Source organism: Gracilinanus agilis, chromosome 2 (genome assembly GCF_016433145.1).
Source record: "Gracilinanus agilis isolate LMUSP501 chromosome 2, AgileGrace, whole genome shotgun sequence".
NCBI classification, from domain to species: domain Eukaryota; kingdom Metazoa; phylum Chordata; class Mammalia; order Didelphimorphia; family Didelphidae; genus Gracilinanus; species Gracilinanus agilis.
The window spans coordinates 171,121,226-171,137,249 of NC_058131.1; positions in this window are offsets into that span (position 1 = coordinate 171,121,226).

A 16,024-nucleotide genomic window follows, 5' to 3' on the forward strand; every position below is an offset into this window, starting at 1 on the left:
AAGGAAGGAAGGAAGGAAGGAAGAATCTTTCTCTGCCCTGAAGAGGCTTCATTCCAGGATTCTGATATTTAGGGAATCCTTTCTGCTCTCTGCCCCAACTCTCAACTAGAAGGCAAAGTATCAAGAATTCCATTATCCTTTAATTATGCATTCAGACCTAGTGATTGAACATGTCTGCTTCTACCATGTGTTTCTCCTAAGCCATCATTAATGGCTGGTGGTGGTGAGAGGTGGGAGTTGCTTTAACAGATTAGCTTTTATTCCTTTCTAATAGTATAATTAAAGAACCATATACAACATTGCTAGGCTTCTGTGAATAAAATCTAATAAGGATGGGATGAAGGGCAAAAAGTTTATCCCTGAGTAAGAGTGCATGCTGAACCTTGTTCTAACCCAACTGGCTATATCCTTTCTACACCTCTAGGTTAAAAGTGAGAGAGGTAGCCAGCTCTGAGAGCCACAGAGAACATGACATTATTGATAGAGAGTTCTCTACCACCGGAGTTCTTCAGATGAAAACTAGATGACCTCTTGCCAATTATCTTGTAGAGGGGACTGTTTTTGAAAGATTGGTTGGACTAGATAGCGTCTTCAAAATATGATATCCTGTGATTGATTCTATGATACTGTGACCACATTTGCCAGTGCATGCAATATTATGCAACTGTATCTCCTAAATGGGAGGAGGTACTATTTCATCATCACTTCTGGGACAAGATTTGATCCTGGATTCTTGAAGACTATGCCAGAGGAATGCAAATTTTGGCAGGTCTTGCAGAGCTGGAAACTGTAAATACAAACCCAACAATGACTTGCCTGTCATCCAAGGACCAATCTAGCCAAGTTGGGGGATGCTCATTACTAGAATGTTGGATAGCAGATGATAAATAGTTTTGCTCTCAGAAATACATGAAATCATCTACGAAATGTATCATTTTTAGTATAAATGTACCTCCTTCTCACACATAGGACATCCAGAAAAATGACTTTAGGTTCAAGATATTCTGTGTCCATATCCATTAAAAATCATAGCTCATGGGGCAGCTGAGTAGCTAAGTGGATTGAGAGCCAGGCCTAGAGACGGGAGGTTCTAGGTTCAAATCTGGCCTCAGACACTTCCCAGCTGTGTGACCTTGGGCAAGTCACTTGACCCCCATTGCCTACCCTTACCACTCTTCCACCAAGGAACTAATACACAGAAGTTAAGGGTTTAAAAAAATCATAGCTCAGGAGTCTCCTAATGATGTATTTCATTTATTTTTAAACTCTTTTCTTCTGTCTTGGTATTGGTTCCAAGGTAGAAGAATGGTAAGGGCTAGGCAATTGGAGTTAAGTAACTTGCCCAAGGTCACAAAGCTAGAAAGTGTCTGAGGCCAGATTTGAACCCAGGGATCTCCCATCTCCCAGCTCTAGGTCTGTCTCTCAATCCACTGAGTCACCTAGCTGCCTCTGTGTTTACTTTTACTAATGAAAGGAATAACATTATTTGCTCTCTATTTCATTCAATATATTAGTTAACTTTGGATTCCATGCAAAAGCTTTTAAGCTACTGAGGGAATAGCATTTGTGTATCATCCTTTAAGATTTTTATCTTTGGAAAAATCTTTGGATTATCTTTGGCTTCATCAATTAAAAATGATAGCATTTATATTGTTCTTTAAAGTCTACAAAGCACTTTATATGTGTGAACTCATTTGATATCCTAACAAAAATGTTGTAGGCTACATGATGAGAAAGCAAAAGGAATACTGATTATAATAATTAGTTGAATTTGCTCAAACCTTTTTTCCCAGGGGTCTGATACATAATAATCCTTTGTGACTATAAGCTAAGCTTGATGGATGGGGATCACCAACTGAACATTGACTGGACTGTTCCAATTGAACCTGGACTGGGAGCAGCCTTAGCAATCAATATTTCTAGTGGGAACAGCCTCAGAGATTACCAGACAAAATAAATAGGTTTTCAGCCTATTTCCCAGGGACCCCAAGCTTACTCCAAGAATTTATCCTTCCCCCTGAACTATGGTGTTTTTCTTCTTTTTTTTTTCTTTCTCATTTTGAAGCAATAAAAAGTTAGCTAAATTCTGTGTTTAATGGGCCTCCTATCATTAGAAGAGTTCCCACATGCATGCCGTTCTATTGAGAAGAATATAATAAAAAAATAATGCCCATGCCTCTCCCTCTAGTTCTTGTTGTTTCTCTTCTCTCTCACTCAATTTAACTCCTGTCCTTGGGGTCAGAAACCAGGAAGGTAGTAAGTTGACAATGACAACAAATATGAGAAAGGACTTCCCACCCAGAGGCTTACAGTATTTCATCCTCCTCAATAGAAAGTCACCAGGAAGAGAGGGAGAGAGACAGGGAGAGGGAAAGGGAGAGGGTCTTTTGGAACCTTTTATATGTAGATCCAGGTCCTATTCAGCAGTCAATTTTTTTTTTCACCACATTAAACAAAAAGTAAACACTAAACAAAATTCCTATACATTACATTATTAATTGACATAGCTATTGATTACCATACTTGTCTTGATAATCCAAGGCTTTCCCAGATGACCTTAATTTTGTTTTCTTCAAGCTTTAAATCATTCCAAGAATCTTCAGTGCACATGAGGCTAAGACTTCCAAGAATCTCACCAAAGCTCACGCTAAAGAGAGTGTCCCACAGAAACACCGAGAGAGAAAGAGAGAGAGGGAGAGAGAGAGAGAGAGAGAGAGAGAGAGAGAGAGAGAGAGAGATTCCTTGCTGAAGAGCCAAGGAAAGACCCCTCAATCTTCTCAGTCTCACCTTTTATAGTCCTTTTTCCACTTCACTTCCTGTCTCTCTCCCATTTCACAGGAACCAATCACAGCCTCTCAATTTGCCTAGCACTGCCCAAGGTTGGGGCAGTGCTTGTAGCCTTTCTACTCAGTGACTTGTGAACTCTCTTACATAGTGACCTATCAAGTGCTAAGAAGAGAGGCACCTCAAATTCTTGAATGATTAAATTAAAGGTTGCTGATTGATTTCATTAAAAATAAACTAAAAGAGTCTAATGCTCTCTTCACAATCCCCCCTGTGGTTCTACTGGGAGATGAGCATGTTGAAATCTCCCAGATTTACATACCTAATCTCCCCAATGAATCATTTCACATAACTAGCTTATATCTCTAAAGATCTTTTGGCTAGAGGTGCATACAACAGTGCAGTATCTAAGAAGAAATTACAATAATTTGGGGATAAGAGGGAAATAAGAGAGAGCAAGACCAATGATTGGCAGGCACATAGACAAAAAGCCAACTGGGGGAAATCCCCTTCGGCATAAGAGTTTACATTCAAAATAAATGTGTTCAACCCCTTTAAGTTCGATTCACTACATCCCAAAGTTCGTTCTGAATCTTCTGATGCAGTGTATGGTTTCCACAGGCTTCTTTATGGCACCTTCTTTAAAAAGTTCACTTCTTAATTCAGGGAGTTAGTAAGCTTCTTTTTCTAAAATTTCTCCCCCAAATTTTTTTTTAATCTTGGATTTTATGAAAATTATACAATCCCCCCTGAGGAGGGTGTTGACCAACACCTGGGTCAACCCAGGATATATGCCTGAGTTATGGGGTACATAAATCAGTTGTCAAAAGAAAAACCAAAAACTAGAAAAAACCCAAATAGAAGAGAAAAAATTAAATTTTTGGGAAGAAAAAATTAATATATCAAAATCTATGTATATAAAATTTCTGAGTAAGCAAGAATAAACCCATAACAGGTCCTTGAATCAGGGCCCAATTAAAGTGATTTATGTCCTACAAGTCTGCAGGACAGTTGCAGTAATATTGCACTTTACCTATCGGCAGTCAGGACTACAGAAAATTGCCACACTATAAAGAGAAAAAGGGAAGTATAGTATATGTAAGCTTATGTAGTCCCAGTAATAACTTCCACCAAGGTTCAAAGGAGTCTTTAAGAAGATGTTACTTCCAAACAGACCCAATCTCTGGGGCTCAGCAGGGTCAGATGTGTGGCTGGGTCTATTGATAAAGACTGAAAAACCAGGTTTTAAAGGACCTTGATAGCTTTACAGAACTCCATACTGTATTCCCAGAAATCCCTGCATTACTGAGGAGTCTTCCCTTGGAAGGATAGACATGGGTTTCTCTGTGACAATTTCAAAAGGACTAAGTTTAAAAAGGTCAAGATCCGATGCGGAGTGAAATGAGCAGAACCGGAACGTTGTTCACAAAGACTGAAACATTATGGGATGATCATATGTAATCAACTTTGCTACTGAAAACAATACAATGATCCAGGACAATGCCAAGGGACTTATGTGAAGGAATGCTATCTACATTGAGAGAAAGAACTGTTGTCCCCTCTAGGGTGTGCTGTCTACCAAAAATACTTAAATAAAAATAAAAATTAAATTAAATAATAAAAAGAAGGTCAAGAGAGGAGAGCAGAGGGTCAGCAAGGCTAAGGGAAGGACCTGAAGTTAGGGTGATGGACCAGGATGATAGCAGGATTCTCTTATCACTATGGATTTCCCAACGCACTTCACCTAGGTTGCAGCCATTCCAGAGGGAAAGACCTCCACCCATCCACCCATTGGAAAAACATAACCAATGCAGATTTTATTCCTTTCATTCCTCAGCTAAGACATAACTGTATGAAGTCCATCTGTCGAATTTCAAACAGTGCCCGAGAAGGAGGAAAGGGGTGGTAGTGTGAGTGATTCAGATGGGTTGTAGAAGGGGCAAGTTGAGCACTGAGAATATGCTTCAATAGCTGGTCACTGAAAATACCCTAACCAGGATGAGTTCCACCAATGTCAGAGGTGGCTGATTGTCCAGGAATCACCATCAACCCTATGGGCCCTATCCATAGTCCTTAGCATCTTGATAACACACCCCTTCCTTTTGAGAGTCTGATTGAGTCCACATCAAACTTTAACCCTTGAAGCACCTGATCTGTCCCTTCAAGGTATATGGAAATAGGAGTGGCTAATGCTAAAGCTTTGGCAGCTTGACCAGCCAAATTGTTGTCTTTTACTTGTGGATTGTTTTCCTTAAAGCAACCTAAATCTTAATCACCACTTTAGCAGGTAAAAGGAAACAGTCAAGGAGGAATGGCCTGCCCAGAAGAGGTTAGAGATCCTCTTTGCTTCTACGACATCCCAAAGTCATGAGTCATTCTAAAAGCACGCCTGCCTTCACTGTAAACATTGATTCTAACTCATAAGTCATTTCAATTTTGCAAGTTAGGCCAAAGTTGCATCTGGTAGGGGAGTGGACTCTAAAACTTCATTTTCTGTTGTAATCCCATAGCCAACTACCAGGCACCAATCGTTGCCTTTTTCTCTGAGACAAGACTGTCAGATGTGCCTGGGTCAGGGGGTCTCCTAAGTTGAGCCAGGAAGCAGTCCAAGAAAAGGATGAAATCATCATCTTCTTTGTTCTAGCTGCTGGTTCCCCCTTGTGTGAGACTTCAGACAGAAAATCAGCAGGGTTCTGGGCACCTGTTTTTATCTAAGGACTAGCTAACAAGCTCACTCACATTTTTGCCAGTCTGCTGAGTGTGGTGGGAATTAAGCAGAGTTTCAGCAGCATGAGGGATGTACACTATCAGGGGAAAAGTCCAAAACAATCTTCAGAGGTCACTACTATAGTTCTGAGACCCACAAGAAGGCCTTGGGTGACTAAGTCAAATTGCTTACTAGAGTACCTAGTTTTGTGGTAATTTCCATGAGTCTGTGTTAAATATTCCAGAAGCCTTCCCTCTGTTTCTGCCACAGACAAGTGAAAAGGGAGAGCTTGGCTGGGAAGTCACAGAAACAGCTTTAGTGCAAGTGGTAGAGTCAATACAGGAAAAGGTAAAGAGAGAAGTTAGTTCCCTTAGGAGAAAGGGAGATAGAGAGGCACTAAGATGGGTTCAGGAAGGTAGCAAGGACCACTTTCAACTAGAACAAAAGTGTGATAGAAGGAATCACCCTCTATCTGTATCTGTACTGAGCGAGTGAGAAAAGCTCTAAGGGTCTTATTGGAAACCCCCACCAAAGAGACTGAGAAGGTACTCCAAGAAAGAGGGGCAGAGAAATTGGAGGGATCCAAAACCAACAGGGTAGCCCAGGACTACAGTTGGGTGCCCACAAATATAAAGGAAAAGATGCCCCACAAGTGAAAGGGGAAGGGCCAGTTCTTCCTCGAAGCAGCCCTAGGTACTAATTTTGGGCAAGTGAGCACATGGCTGACCCTTCTGTTCCTGCTTAACCTTAGCGATGGTCCAGCATTCTGACTTCTTATGCCCTGGCCTTTTACAGAAATGGCAAATCCCACATTTTTGACTAGAGGAGTGAGAATTGCCAGTCAGTCAAGGGATGTGGGACTGTTGTATTTGTTGGAATTGCATTATATGAACTTGATCTTTTATTCCTTGGGTTTCTTTAGCTTTCTCTTCTTAGGCTGGTATTAATAAACTGAAAGCTGTTTCTACTATAAACTAAGGGGTCTCTGTCTGCCACTTAGGCTGAACTATTTTGAGTTGTTTGCTAAGATTATTAATAAAATAAGAGAGAAACTGAACTTGGGCCTCCCCCACCTTTATGCTTGAGACAAGAATTTGCATAAAAAACTTCAGTCAATCTGTTATAGAATTGAAATACAGATTTATTGGGAAACGGTACTGTATCTCAAATTTTTGAAGAAATGTCCTGGTCTAGGAAAAGACTTGGGAATGGCTTCAGTCAGCATTTCACTAATTGCCTTAATTTCCTCATATTGCCTTTTCTGATCCCCAGCAGCCAAATGGCTTCCTCTATCCTTTTTAAGCCAGCTTATTCACACCAATTCTTGGCTTTCCCTTTTCCTATTAGGGCCATTAGAAACTGATAAAAATCAGGAGTCCCTGACTGATAGGACTGCAGGGTGAGTCTAATTTATCATTGAAGCCCTCTCTATGATTTGGGAAATCCTTTTTTTGATGGTGTGTACTTCTTTTGGTTCCCATGGTTTGAAATTATCTAGTGGTAGAAATTACTTTTCCCTCATCTGAAGTTTTTTGTTTGAGTTTAGGGAATGTGAGGGAAAATTCCAACTGCAGGGAAGAGGGAGAAGAGAGGTACTAGTCTGGTTGGAGAAGAGATAAAACTGGCAGAAGGGTACAGGACAAAGGAGGTAGAGAGGAGAGGTATTTTCAGAAAGCTTGGAAGTTGGAGGAGACTCTTCCAGGGAGGCCTGCCTCTGTAAACTATTTATAAAAGTAATTCCATTTGTGATGTGTCTTTTTAGATTTTATTTTCTGTCAGGGGGTGAAGGGAAAGTAAAAGGAAGGATGGATGGGAGAAAGGAGAGAGGAAGGTAGAGGAAGGGAAAGGAAGGTAGGTCCCCAGTCCCAGCTGGGGGAAATTGACTAGAGCCCTTTGGGGCTCAAATAAAAGATCAGAAAACAACTTAGGTTTATAGAATATCTAGGTTTTATTTAGATTAGGAAAGGGAAAGGTTAGGTAGGGAAAAAGGGTCTCCTGGGTAGAGAGAGTCCAGGATCAGAGAGAGTCAGCCAGCCTTCTGGCTGGAGAGAGCTAGAGAGCTAGAGACAGAAAAGGCACCAAACTTTCTCTTTTATACTTTCTCTAACATGTGTTGGGGGAAGTTGTAGCAGGGAGCCCTGGGAGATGTAGTCTTCCAGGGCTTACGATAATTTTAAATGCCACAAATCACTTAATTTTTGTTTAAAATAGACTAATTTAAAATGGTTAGAGCAGCTCCATTTGGATCATGACAATTTATCATTATCTTTGATTAAATTTACATAGCCATTTACAATAATATGCATATCAGAACCATATTTGATTTTTGCACTTGTATCACAGCCATTGGATCTTGTGGTTTGGTGGCAGAAGGATCCTTAGAATTCAATTGACAAGCCACTTCCCAGCTGTGTGACCCTGGGCAAGTCACTTGACCCCCATTGCCCACCCTTACCAGTCTTCTACCTATGAGACAATACACCGAAGTACAAGGGTTTAAAAAAAAAAGAATTCAATTGACTAATATTAAAGGATATCCTTACCTGAGAGGATCATCTGAATGCTGGCCTCTGAAAAAGTCCACTAAGTTCTGCTGGGAAGAAATGAATTCAACTAAACAGGAAGGAATTTTGGATAGGGCCAGAGGAACAGAACTGAGACCAACTCAACAGTCCAACAACAGAAGCTTCAAGAATGGCATCAAGCTGCAGTGGAGGTCTGGCAAGGTCCAGTTCAGCTCTGTCCATCCTATCCGAGTCACAGCACCAAAAAACGTCAACTCTTCTTCCCAAATGTCTGACCCCACCTGACTGGAGAAGGGAGAAAGACACTAGACAATGAAGAAGCAAAGAGTATTTTAATATATTCTCAGCAGCACAAGCATGTATATGGGAACCCCAATCCTAGGGAAAGGAGTCCATTAGGTACAGAAATTAGCCAGATTTTATTGTTTGAAAAATGAGGAAGAGAAAAAAAAAACAAAAGGAAAAACTCCAATGAGATTATTGCTTGAGGGACAGGTATAACAGCAAATTCTTGACAGCAGCTTCTTGGAGTGACTTTTGGAGTCTCCAGGAGAGAGGTTGATAACAGTATCTGGAAATCTCTGGGACCTTCCTGGTGAACTAAAGATCATCATATGAGAAAAGGTTCTTAGAATTGTTCTCAATCCAGGCTCTGTTAATGCGGTTAGGCCAGGGTTCAGTCATTAAATCCCCATATCTTGAGCTTAGTTTATAGTCCCAAAGGAGTATATTTATATATCAGAAACTCCTGGAAAAATGGAGGCTCGAGCAAATCCAACCAATTATTAGTCAGTATTCCTTTCACTTTCTCACCAGTCACTCCAGTTTTCAGCAACCATCATCTTGATCAATCAGTAGCTACAAACATCAAGGCAAGACCCACCACCAGCAAAGAGATTACAACTTGTTGCAGGCTCAGATGATGGCTAGTATTTTTTAACCAATAAAGTATTTTTTAATGAAGGCATATAAATTCTTTTAGGCATATTGCTATTGTATATTTATTAGGCCACAGGATAGTATAAATATAATTTAAATGCACTGGGAAACAAAAAAATTCCTTTGATTTGCTTAATTGTGATATTTTTGCTTTTTTGTAGTGGTCTGGACCTAAACCTGTAATATCTCCAAGGTATACCTGTACCCATTACATGTAAGACATTGAATTAAGTACTAGAGATAGAAAGAAAAAGAAAAGTGCTTCTATTTTGTAAGTTTATCTTTAACCTTTTAACCCTTGAGACTCAGAACTTCTGAGGGCTAGCAGTAGCACTTGTAATTGTGTGTTGCTGTCTATTTTGGGAATGGTGGTGGGAAAGCCAAGATCAGACTAGGAACGAGAGGAAAATTAGCATGTGGGCTGTTTCAGGCCCACCTTTTATCGAGGGAAGGAAAGTCCAGATCAGATGGCCAAGAGAAGAAGTTTCTGAATTCTCATTGGTAGGTGAGAAATCTGGGAGAAATATTTACCTAGTGACCTTTCCACTGGTTTCTCTGTTCTTGTTTCTCTCTTGTAGTTCAGCCCAGGACTTGGAGCCAGGACTTTTAACACTAGCTGTTCATGAATGGAGTGTTACAAGAAGAGGCTCTGGGGTATTCAAGGTGGGGGCTCCCTCTAGAGGGAACACTTAACTTTTTCCTTTGCATCATTTCTGGGATAAAGTGGCCATAGAAAGTTGATTACCTGCATGATGTAAATTTAGAAGTTTTAAAATGAACTAGGAAATTTCTCATATATGAGATGGAGGTTGTAGAGCAGTGATTCCCAAAGTGGGTGCCACCACCCCCTGGTGGGTGCTACAGCAATCCAGGGGAGCAGTGATGGCCACAGGTGCATTTGGGATTTCAAATGAGTTCAATAAATAGTTTCATAATTTCTAAGTTCAATGTTTCTAATTTACACCTTTCTTTACCATATTTTATGAAAAAGGTAGAAACATTAATACATATATCTTTCCTATTAATTGCTCTTGAAATAAAAAAAAATTAATTTCCAGGGGACACTAAGTAATATTTTTTCTGGAAAGAGGGTAGTAGGCCAAAAAAGTTTGGAAACCACTGTTGTAGAGCAAAAGATTTTTCTATTTTAATATAAATACTTTTTACTAATTTTAAACATTTAATTTTATTAATTTATTCATATTTTATAGGAATCTCAAAACTCAGAACCTGGTCTGGGAAAGTTTCTTTCTTGCCCAACCATTTAAAGCAGGACAAGTTGGTGGGGGTGGGAGTACAAGTGAACTTGAGCCAGCTTGAACCAGCTATTTAGCTACTTGTTAAATTTTCAGTGTTGGCATTTACACGACAGAAAGTAGCAAAAACTATAAATCAGGGCTCAATTTATTGTTTTGTTGGTTTCTAGGCTTAAGAAAGTAATGATCCAAATGTTAATAATGCGGATTAAACTTAAAAGTATGTCATGAATTTTTCCCCCCTTTGGACATCCAGTTGTTAAACATTTCCCAGCAAATCCTAAGTGTGATTTCCTTGGACATGTGTCAGAAAAATCTTGATGAGACCATTAGGTTGGTGGCTTGGTTATAGCATCATCTGGTGAGAAAATTATATGTTACCCTCCGTCTCTGGCTAATTAACAAAATGATACCTTGTCTTTTTGCAGACTTATGGAAGCAGCATAGAAGGTGGAATGAGCTGCCAGTACAATACTTCAGCTGCCACATGTAATACTTACCAAGTCTACATACAACCTATACTAATCCCAAAAATACTTTTTGGAAATTTTCTTACCTGATTTCTGAAAATATAATGGATTCTTTTCTTCATAGTTTTGGGAAAGTTTCATAATTCTCAACTTTCCTTCCTTAATCTGTCTTGCATATCATTCATTTTTATTTACATTGCTTCTAAACATTTTTTTTTGCAACTGGGTTATTTTTCTGAGTTTACTCTTCTATTTTCACATTATTTCCCCTGCTGCCATTATTTTTCTAGTTAAAGAATTCTACAATTCCATTGCTTATTGCCGTACTTATATTTTTCCATGCATATTTATGAGCCATTGAGTTTTATCATTATCTTATCTTGAAATTTCTTAGTAATACCTATTTTTCTTTATTGCTTATTGTGATATTTTTATTTAATTTTTTCTTCCTTTAATTTCTTCAATATGTTTATTACCCATTTTATTATTTCTAGAAAAAATTTCAATTTTATTATTTATTCCACCATTGATGTCATTATGTTTTTACTCTGGTGTTTTTGCCATTAGTATCCCTGTCTACACATACATACATATATATGTGCATGTGTGTGTGTGTGTGTGTGTGTGTGTGAAATTTATACGTATCTATATTTTTTTCTTTGTTTTGGATTGCTTCTGTTTGCTTATTATTTTTATGATCCTTAAATTTTCTTTTAGTGATTTTTGGTAGTTTTGCTACTTTGGAGTATTTCTATTGTTGCTTTTGAGGGGAATATTGAAGAGGTGGACTCTGCCAACTTCCCAGAAGTTTTTTTGGTAGAGCTATCTTGTGGATGGTTGGAAATGAAGGACTGAAGTTCTTAAGGGAAGTCAGGTCTAGAGATACAGATTTGGTAGTCACTCAAAGATGATAACTGAATAACATTACTAAGGAAGAGATTATAGAAGAGAGAAGAGAGGAGAACAGGACATCGGTTTGGAAAGCAAGTACATTTAGGGATTTTAAGGGGAACAATCAAGAGTATTAATGGTGTAAAACATAGAAACAGAACCATGATTCTAAAGTATTTTAGAACACAAGGTCAACAGAAATTCATGGAGGAGGATAATGCTATGAAATGCTTTAGCGAGATTAAGAAATATGACCATGAAGGGGAAAAGGCCATAAGACTGATTTAGAATCAAAGGGGACTTCAGAGGCCATCTATGACTGGGGCCCAGGGAAGTAAAGTGGCTTTCTTAAGGTCACTCAGGTAATAAGTAGGATTTGAACCCAGGTCTTCTGACTCCAGAGCCAGTGCTCTTTTCATTGTCCCCTTATATACATGATCGGTGAGTGTTTGCCAGATCTATCTGGCCAAGACCCACTATGTTTAAACTTAACCCCAAATAGAATATTCTTTTCATTACACCCTATTCACTGATGACAGTAAAGAGATAAAACAACTAAGACAAAGTATAACTATTTATAGTTACATGTTTAATATGCCTTTTCATATATAGAATATTAAATTTAATGCATAAAATGAACAAAAAGATAATTCTCACAAGAATGACATAATCCCTAGGACTGATACCAATCAAATTAGCATTATTAGACAAGATCTGAACTCACATCTGTAGTCCTTGCTCCTGGGGTAGTCAAGATTGGAGGATTCCTAGAGTTGTAGCAAAAAAAAAAACCCACCAAATTAAAAATAAGCACTTTTATAGTACCTATTATGTACAGGCATTGCATTGTGATAAATGCTTTCACAAATATTATCTCATTTGATCCTCACAACAATGCTTTTATTATCTCTATTTTATAGATGAAGAAACTGAGGCAACAGAGTTCATTGACTTACCTAGGGTCACATAGATAGTAAGTGGTTGCATCCAAATTTGAACCCAGGGCTTCCTGATTCCTGGTCTAGAACTCTATCCACTGTGCCATCCAGCCCCACCCTTTCTTTGATTTCATTAATCAAGAAAACTTTTAGTGAGAAAACTCCCTGGACTAATCTAGATCAGTACTTGATTTACAATTTACAATCTAAGAATTTCCTGAGCCTTGAACCTTCATCTCTCCGACTCCCCAGATAGGCTTTCTATCTATCTTGACGCCTCTCATTATGTACCTTGATTTATAACAATAAAAAGATATATACCACATTTCAAAGAATTTGCAAAATGATGAAAAAGAAAAGTCAAATGCATCATTTTCCCCCCTCACAAATTAACTCCTTGAGATTTGCTTGTAGCAAAGCTCTCTATATCTTGGTCAAAAATCATTTTCTTTAAAAGTTTATGTTTGACTGAGTGATTGGTATTAGATACGTTCATCTTAAGCCAGAAAAGATTTTATGGAAAGATCTCTCATGTGAAGCTACCATTCTGGGCAAGGTTAAAATATTCTTATTGTCCAATCTAGACTTAAATCAAATTAAGTGAATGTTATTTTGAGAAAATCTAATGTTATTGCTAACTCTGAAACTGGGAAGATTCATGGTGCTTGATAGTTAATGCTTACAATTTACTCTATGAAATATTTTTTTAAACCCCTAACTTCTGTGTATTGACTCATAGGTGGAAGAGTGGCAGGGGTGGGCAATGGGGGTCAAGTGACTTGCCCAGGGTCACACAGCTGGGCAGTGTCTGAGGCCAGATTTAAACCTAGGACCTCCTATCAAGGCCTGACTCTCAATCCACTGAGCTACTCAGCTGCCCCCACTCTATGAAATATTTGTAGAGTTTGCCACTGCTATATTTTCTTCTCTATTTCATTGCCTTGAATAAAATCTATTGCATTAATTGAAAAAAGGTATCTTCTAGAAATTCATAATCAGTGGATACATCATTTACTTTTCTTAAAACATTTTTTTCATTTAATTTCTTATACCTCCAATCATTTTGGAACTACATTGCATCTAGACTACTTTAAATTTCAACTTTGAACAGCTAGCTGTTCAGCTGAAAGATTGCTTTCTTTACTTTGTGACACCTCCTGCCTTCGTAGTCAATAAGAAAGATTAAGGAACAGCAGCAAATTGACTTACTAGCTGTGATTTTCAGGGAACTCTGAACCTTTATCCTTACATTCAATCATTCTCTTATAATTTTTTGAAGTGAAATTTTACTTGATTTTTTTCTCTAGCTTATAAAATGTTTTAGTTCATGAATCACAAATTCTCCTCAAAGTTCAAATAAAATTTGCAAAGCTTTGGTCAAAATTTTGTATATTTTTCAATAAAAGATCTTAGAATTTTTTTTTTTACCTCTCATATCCCTATGATTTCATTGGCCTGAAAATTCTGGTGAGGGAAATGATCAAGGTAGACCGATAACTGTTTTGAACTTAAGAGTTTCAGAGAATTACTGAGGGATGCTGAGAGATGACTGACTGATCGGGGTCAAAAAGTCAGTGTGTGTCAGAGATAAGACTTAGGACTTCATGATCCTGAATCTGACCAACCATCTTTTATGTCATACTTCTTTTACTTAGAGATTATCCAGGCTAAAAATCTGATTTTTTACAGATGAAAGCAATGGAGGGTCAGCTAAGCTCTACCCAGGACAGAAACCAAAGCTTCTCATTTTAAATATAGTGTTCTTTATATTACACTATACTGCCTGGGTAAACACTCCCTTTCCCTGCTACCACTCCTTATTCCTTTATCTACATTTTCCTTATCTCTCTTGCTTCCAGGTCTTAAACCTGCTCAGGTCTCTCCTTCCTCTGTGTGCCCTTCAATTCCTATTCTATAATTGACAAGTCCTCAAATTCCTCCTCTCTTTGAACTTACAGAAACCTGGTTCCCCTCAGAAGACAATGCATCTCTGCATACCTTTTCTATTATTAGATACATCTTCTCTTATTTCCCTTCCCATTATACATATCACTGAAAGGAAGAGAAATAGATACCTTACTTATTGCCACTTCCAGACCCTTCCCCAGCCACCATCATCAACAACGTTCTTTGAGCTTTTTTCCACCTGTCTAGAGACTAGGTTCTGTTATATAATAGTCCACAGATCAATTTGACCTCCTTTTTCAAAGGATCGATGACTAAGCTGACATGGCTCCTCTCCTAAGCTTCCTCTCTTTGCTCTCTTATTTAAGGTAATATAAATATTAATGGTCCTTAAACACTCTATCCTCTTAGCCCAATAGCCTTTTCAGTTCCATGCTCTGCAGCTTTACAACAGCCTGAGATGCTTGCTGGCTTTCTAGTACCTTCCCAAAGCATAACAACTGGTGAGGTTTTGTTTTGTTTTTGCAAGATGAAAGTTTCCTTATTAGGGGCACTGAGGTGGCTCAGTGGATGGAGAACCAGGCTTAGAGAGATGAGCTGTCTTGGGATCAAATCTGACCTCAGACACTTCCTAGCTATGTGACCCTGGGCAAGTCACTTAACCTTGTTTGCCTACCCTATGCCCTTCTGTCCTGGAGTAGTTATTAAGACAGAAAGTAAGGATTTTTTTGGTTTTGTTTTGTTTTTAAGGAGAAGGTTCTCTTGTTCTGGATTTAGGCATCAGCTGCCCAGAGGAAGGAGATTTCTACAATAGTGTGCTTTTCAGAGTAGATGACGACTCCCAGGACCATGCTGCAGTTGAAATAAGCAGAAATCCATCCACTAGCTGGCCAGGAGAGCCTGATTTTGTGAGTCATTTGGCCAATTTTGGTTAGAGGTGAATTGTGAAATAACTGATAGGCAGTCTCACAAATATGTCTTTATCTCCCAGGGGGAGTAAGAGGAATGTAATGAGCATTTGAGATATTTTATGTTTAATGAATTTGTTATTTGCTTGCATGCCTGGGATCTTTGCATCTTAAGTAGTTTCTGCAAAAAAAGAAAATAAATAGCTAGTCTATACCTGATTCTCATATTGTACATTGGGGACTAGGAGAATTTATTTTTCATATGCTATGTTAATTCCTATATATTAGGGAGAATTGCTGGGTATTGCTATGTCTGGAATCTGGGTCAGAGGTACCATCTAGTCTGCAGCTTTTTGAACTTTTTCTGTCCTTGGAAACCCCAAAGAATGTCTTCCTTTTTAACAGAATCCGGTTAATAGATGAAGCAGAGAAGGGTCCACCTGGGGAAATAGGGGTGGATAGATTGATAGACCACCTCTTAATTAGCCAATTAACCAACTAAAGATGTCTTGGGATGGTCAAGAGAGGGGCTGAATAATGAGCTCCTAAAAATCTATTTATTAGGCTGCTTGATCCAACTCAGATGGTCCTTAGTCCCAAGAGAGCCTTGGAGACTGTTATCACTTTATCAGTTATGACTCTAGCCCAGTGGTTCCCAAATTTTTTTGGCCTACCGCCCCCTTTCCAGAAAAAATATTACT